This window comes from Malus domestica, chromosome 15, assembly GCF_042453785.1.
Source record: "Malus domestica chromosome 15, GDT2T_hap1".
NCBI lineage: Eukaryota > Viridiplantae > Streptophyta > Magnoliopsida > Rosales > Rosaceae > Malus > Malus domestica.
The window spans coordinates 18,478,963-18,484,962 of NC_091675.1; positions in this window are offsets into that span (position 1 = coordinate 18,478,963).

The window sequence follows — 6,000 nt, forward strand, 5'->3', positions numbered from 1 at the left end:
GAGATTGCGGAGATCCGTGAGGCTAAATGCAACAATAAGTGGAACAGCGCCACCATCACGAGTTTCCACCACAGGAACAACCACGGTGGCTACCTCGGTAGCCATCCGTGGCGAGGTCCGTGGTGCCTTCACCAGGGCCCGAACTGTGCCATCCAAGGCTCACGGCACCAAGGCCACAGCCCAAGCCGTGCCATCCAAGCTTGCACGCGTCCGAGCCCAAGCCTCGCATTTGCATGCATCACATACTAAGCAGCCTGCTCCCGCCAAGCAACCTGCTCTAGTGGCCCAGCCTGCTTCTGCCAAGCAACCTGCTCTCGCGGCCCAGCCTGCTCCTGCCAAGCAGCCTGCTTTCGTGACCTAGCTTGCTCCCGACGAGCAACCCACTACCGTGGTCCAGCCTGCTTCCGTCGAGCAGCCCACTTCCGTGGCCCAGCCTGCTCCTGCTAAGCAGCCTGCTCTCGTGACCCAGCCTGCTCCCGACGAGCAGCCCACTCCCGTGGTCCAGCCTGCTTCTGTCGAGCAACCCACTCTCGTGGCCCAGCCTGCTCCCGTCGAGCAGCCCACTCTCACGGCCCAACCTGCTCCTGCCGAGCAGCCTGCTCTCGTGACCCAGCCTGCTCCCGATGAGCAGCCCACTCCCGTGGCCCAGCTAGCTCCAGTCGAGCAGCCCACTCTCACGGCCCAGCCTGCTCCCGTGGCTTTCCAAGCAGCCCAAGTCGGCCCAAGACTATCTCAACCATTCGGACCTACCATCGAGCCGGGGGTATTCTCACCACATTTTTTCGCGAATTTGACATTTCCCAACTCAAATCTCGCGCCCGGAGTCTACCACCCTTCCACTGCCCAAGGAGGCGCATTCCTTCCAAGCTCTTCCAATCCAAATGGCGAACAACACTTGTCTCGACAAGTCATAGAGCTGACGAGCGCCCTTGCACAACAGACAACCTTGGTGAATCAACTTTTGCAACGCATTGGGATCCAACGTGCCCCGGACGAGGTATCCCGAAGTAAGACAAGGGCAGATAGACCTTTCCAGCAACGTCCCGGTAAACAGCCACTCGACCAGCCACGAGCCGAACGTTTGGGCAATGTACATTCCCGTCTTAGTGCGCGGATGAGCATGCACTCTCGACTAGGCCCACGGATGATCATACATTCACGATTGGGATCATACTCAGATAGTTAACATGAGCAACCTTCCGGACAAAGTGTCCATTGGCGACTAAGCCCACAAGGAGCATCCTCCACCTTACATCAGAGTAGGCAACACGACGGATGGAGAGAAGAATCCCGCTCAAGTTCAACCAGCAGCCTGCAAAGAACTCGCTCGCTAGCTAAGAACGCACCACATGCACTGCATTCGCGACATAGACGAGCTAAATACATGGAAGAACAGCCTAGACCAGCAAGTCATGGCTGGAGGCAGCCGAGAGCTCCACTACCCCAACAAAGGCAAATTCAGGAAGAGGTAGAGAGACTATTGACCAAACGATTGCATGATTTCCAACGTAACGAGGTCACCGACGAGGCACTACGACGGAACATGACCAACATAAGCAGGTCACCCTTCACGGACGAGATTGAGCAGGCAAAGCCTCCACGCGAGTTCAGCATGCCACATTTCACATCTTTCAAATGGGATGAAGACCCGGAGAGACACTTAAAGCGCTACCGAAACACAATGATCCTTTATCGAAACAATGATGATCTCATGTGCAAGATATTCACCACCACTCTGCAAGGCGAGGCGCAAGATTGGTTCTACACCCTGCCGCCACAATCTATCCGGAATTTCTACGAACTTTCTTTGGTTTTCACCAAAGAATATTCATCTTATCGCTCGATCAAAAAGAAGTCTGACCATTTGTTCGACGTCAAGAAGAACCCAAAAGAGTCGCTTTGCGACTATGTGAGAAGGTTCAAAGTAGAGAAGGCAAAAATAGTTAGATGCAACGACTCGATAGCTAGAGCAGCCTTCCAAAAAGGACTTCCAGCAAACCACCCGCTATTCGAAAAATTGATCATGAAAGAATATCTAACTCTAGCAGACTCTTTTGCTTTGGCAGAGAAGCATGCACTTTGGGATGAGGCTCACCAATGCACATTCAAGGATTTGAAGAAGTACCCGACATCACCTCCCTAGAAGCAGCGGAGGACTTATTCGCATGTTTGACGGTATCTAAAGTAGCAATAAGCTCTACCATCATACGAGAAGAGTTGGGGGCCCGACTACCTATATTCCACAGTTTAAAAGCTTTATTTGATGCTATCAGTTGTATTCCACAGTTTAAAAGCTATCATTGATGTTATCAGAAATTCAATAGCTAATCTTGGCGATAGTTGTTGTAACCTAAAAGCTCAAGTTTTACCTTCAAACGCACGCAATCATCATCATGATGCACCATTTTGCCGAATCCAAACGTACGACGATAAAGGAGTAGACTTTAGCGGATGCAAAGTTTTCTAACGAACATAACAACTCAGCCTAAAAGACACACCAATGGCAGAAGAACATTGGAAGGAACACTCAGAAGCAAATTTTATCCTCGCCGTCCCAGAAGATTCTACATAAGAGCAACATGTACCGGCAGTTGAGCACTACCTCCTACCGCGCCTTCACGTCTAACCTTGACAACGCAACAGAGTAGCCCAACGATGCCCCGAAAGCAGTCGAGCACACTTCAGCCGCACCTATTCCCTCAATAGAGATTTCTGGCATTTGCATGTCAACAGCGCATCCAACTACAAAGGCTCGCGAGCAGCCGTGGTTGGTGGCAACCGACTACTTCACCAAATAGGTGGAAACAGAGCCAATGATGACCACGATTCAGACGGACATAGAGCGCTTCATATGGAGGAACATCATTTACCAATTTGGCATCCCTTAATCCATCGTCACCAACAACGGCCTGCAATTCGTGGGCAAAGATTTGGCGAAGTTCTTCAAAAAATATGGCATCAAGCAGCATATGTCCATGCCGAGATATCCTCAAGGCAATAGGTAGGCCGAAACATCCAAAAAGATGGATCTCATCTGGGAAGGTCCGTACAAGCTCAGCAGAATAGGCGGCAAGAGTAATTATACCCCCGCTACCATGAAATAATAAAAAGATCGAAAAGTAGTGGAGCGCCTACAATCTGAAGAAGTACCATGTGTGACTTCTCACTACATCAAAGCTCGAAGACTCAAGAAGCTCGACGGGCACCGCCTCACAAGTCGAGGACTATCCAGTTGTTATGCAGTTCCTACCTTACAGCTAAGTTCTCGTTCGTTTCACTCGTTTTTTAATGAGGAATTCACAAGTAATCACAACTTGGCTCGGCTGCATGCTTACAACAACTAATCACTCCGGCACTTTAAAAGAAGACTGCGCCCTTCTTAGGGACCAATCGCAGGAATTACGCCCCCCGAGGGACCAACCATGCTCTCTAGTGTGAGAGGGTAAACTAATTGCTCTCCAGTGCAAGAGGGTAAACCAATTCCCCGACACCCATATGGGTCAGCTCTCCAAGACGGGAGGATAAACTTTACACTCCGAATATCCAGACGTGGATGAGCCTAGCTGCTCTAGTATAACTAGATGCACGATGGCTTGCGCCGGGATTCCTAGAAGTAGCCGCAATGGTCTTTTTCAAGGCTTAGCTAACTGAAGGATTTTGGGTCTCTTGGCCTAATCCGTGGGGAACCGGGCCCTAGAGACGAAGAGGGCACATTATGCAGTACATCCGATGGACGGCTGCCCTGGAATCCTAAAGTTGCTACCGAGTGCACTAAGGTAGCCTACGAATTCCGGAAGACTGCCTACGGCTTGCCCTTCGAGCAGTAAAGCCGCGCTAGACTTATACAACCGCACATTCTTGTGAAAGGTTAAACAAGCTAGCGCGCATATACGAAGTTTTATCCACTGCCGACATGCTACATAGTCGATAAGCTTCAGCTCTGCCAAGCGCGGAACAACCTACACCAAGTCCTAAAGTGTTGTGATACTTGCTACGCAACCTATGGAATTGAAGAAAGTCAAGGTTAACAGCCTAGTGGTTACGCGGACTTGTCTGCTTCTGTAAGTAAGGCATTCGGCTGCCAACCCTATGGCTAACAACTTTGCAAAGTTCTACACCAACACATACGGCTGCATAGGCTACGCGAGCTTGTCTGCTTATAAAAAAGTAGCATGCCTGCCACTTGTCTATCAAGTCTAAAGGTTAGGGCATGAACAAAAGAAGTGAAGATGAAGAAAAACGAAGGAAAACATGTTTATAAACAACTAGCAAAGGCCGAAGGAGTTCAAGCAAAACAAGAGCTACAAGGAAAAACAAAGAAAATCCTAAAGGTTACCTAAAATACTACACTACAGCAGCTTGGACATCCCATGACTACTCGGTCGCCACACCTTCAATAGTCGTAACACTCTTAGCAGTGGCATCATCTGGCGCTTCACCCTCGGCTGCCTCAGCCTGGGCACTAACTTCTCCAACTACTTCACCAATGGAAGCCTTAAAAGTAAAAGCAAGCAAGTCTTCCGAAGAAATAGAGAAGGTCTTAAAACCTCAAGCCCATCATTCTCACCCTTCAGCTGCTCATTCTTCTTAAGCAGACTAGCACGGACGCGCTGCAGCTTGTTGATGCACAAAATCAGCGAAGACTTTGGTACAATAGAAAGTGTCAGGTTTTGTGACCTTCGCTTGGTTGCTTCGGTCACTAGTGAGGATAAGTACGTAAATGAATAGAGACAGAGAAGCAAACACATGATGTACGTGGTTCACCCAGATTGGCTACGTCCACGGAGTAGAGGAGTTCTTATTAGTAGTGAAGGGCTTACACAAGTACAAAGGATCAAACTCTCAATTTAGTGAGTTCTTGTGAATGATTTAACACAAATGGCATTCGCCAATATTGTGGGGGAATGACCCCTATTTATAGAAAAACTTGTAGCTTTGTCACATTGACATGTGTCATGTTATGATTGGTTCTTGATGTCGACACGTGCTCCGCTCTGATTGGCTTCTAATCTTGACACGTGTCGAGTAGTGATTGGCCTCCTGGTCGGAGGGGAACTCTTCTGGGTCCTTGACAGTATAGCGTTGGCCGGTGCTCGGTAGTTTTGGGATTGGTCAAGTATGGTACAAACAGTGCTCCCCTAAGTTCCCGAGTGAGGGAAACTCCTCGGTTGGGGACTTGCAAGATCCAATCCCTTGAGTAATCACGAAACTTCTAAGTACCGAAGTGTGGTCTGATCTTCATCTGCCCTTCTCTGGAAGTACCTTTCCTCCATCCGGGAATGGTGTATTTAGCTGATGTTGACGCACAAGGTAATGTATCAATTTCACTTGAAGCTTAGTTGTAGTTTCGGGCTTAGTCAAGTGTGATACAAACCCTATAGTAGGAGTCCCCCAAGTCGTCGAGCTAGGAGATCTGCCGAAAGAGGTGACAGACAAGGTAAGCAGTCAAACTTCCAAGTAAGCAACCCAGGATCAGAGGTTTGACTTCGGCTTCCGGTTGATTGTTCTCCTTCTCCTTGTCTCTCATTCAACTGCCAGGATAAGGAGAAGCAAATGGATAAGAGATGATATGAGATACTTTTTCTTTTGAAGAAGTAACTTTCCACAGGCTTATTCTTGAACTGTGCTGGAGGGTTTTCTGGTGCCCTTCAGAGTATAAGGCCGACTCAAAAATTTGAGGGTCAAAACAAGTCCATCAAATCTAGAGTACGTTCGACCTTGATCATATGGGATACTTTTGCTGTTGACGGAATAATGAATGTGGTATGGAAAGGTGTCGTGCTGTAGTGATCTGTTTCAGCTCACCGTTGAACCTTCTGCTTCAATCTTTTGCATGGCAGAAGTGGTGTGCAACCTTTGCATTTAAATGGTCCTTCAGAACATTCCTTCATAGTGACTCATCCACGCTTGGCAGCTTCAGTGTAAAGAGCCAATATCTGATCAACTGTCATGAGGTATTTGCCGGTGGAATTCGTGACCTTGACAGCAGTTGAGGATGAG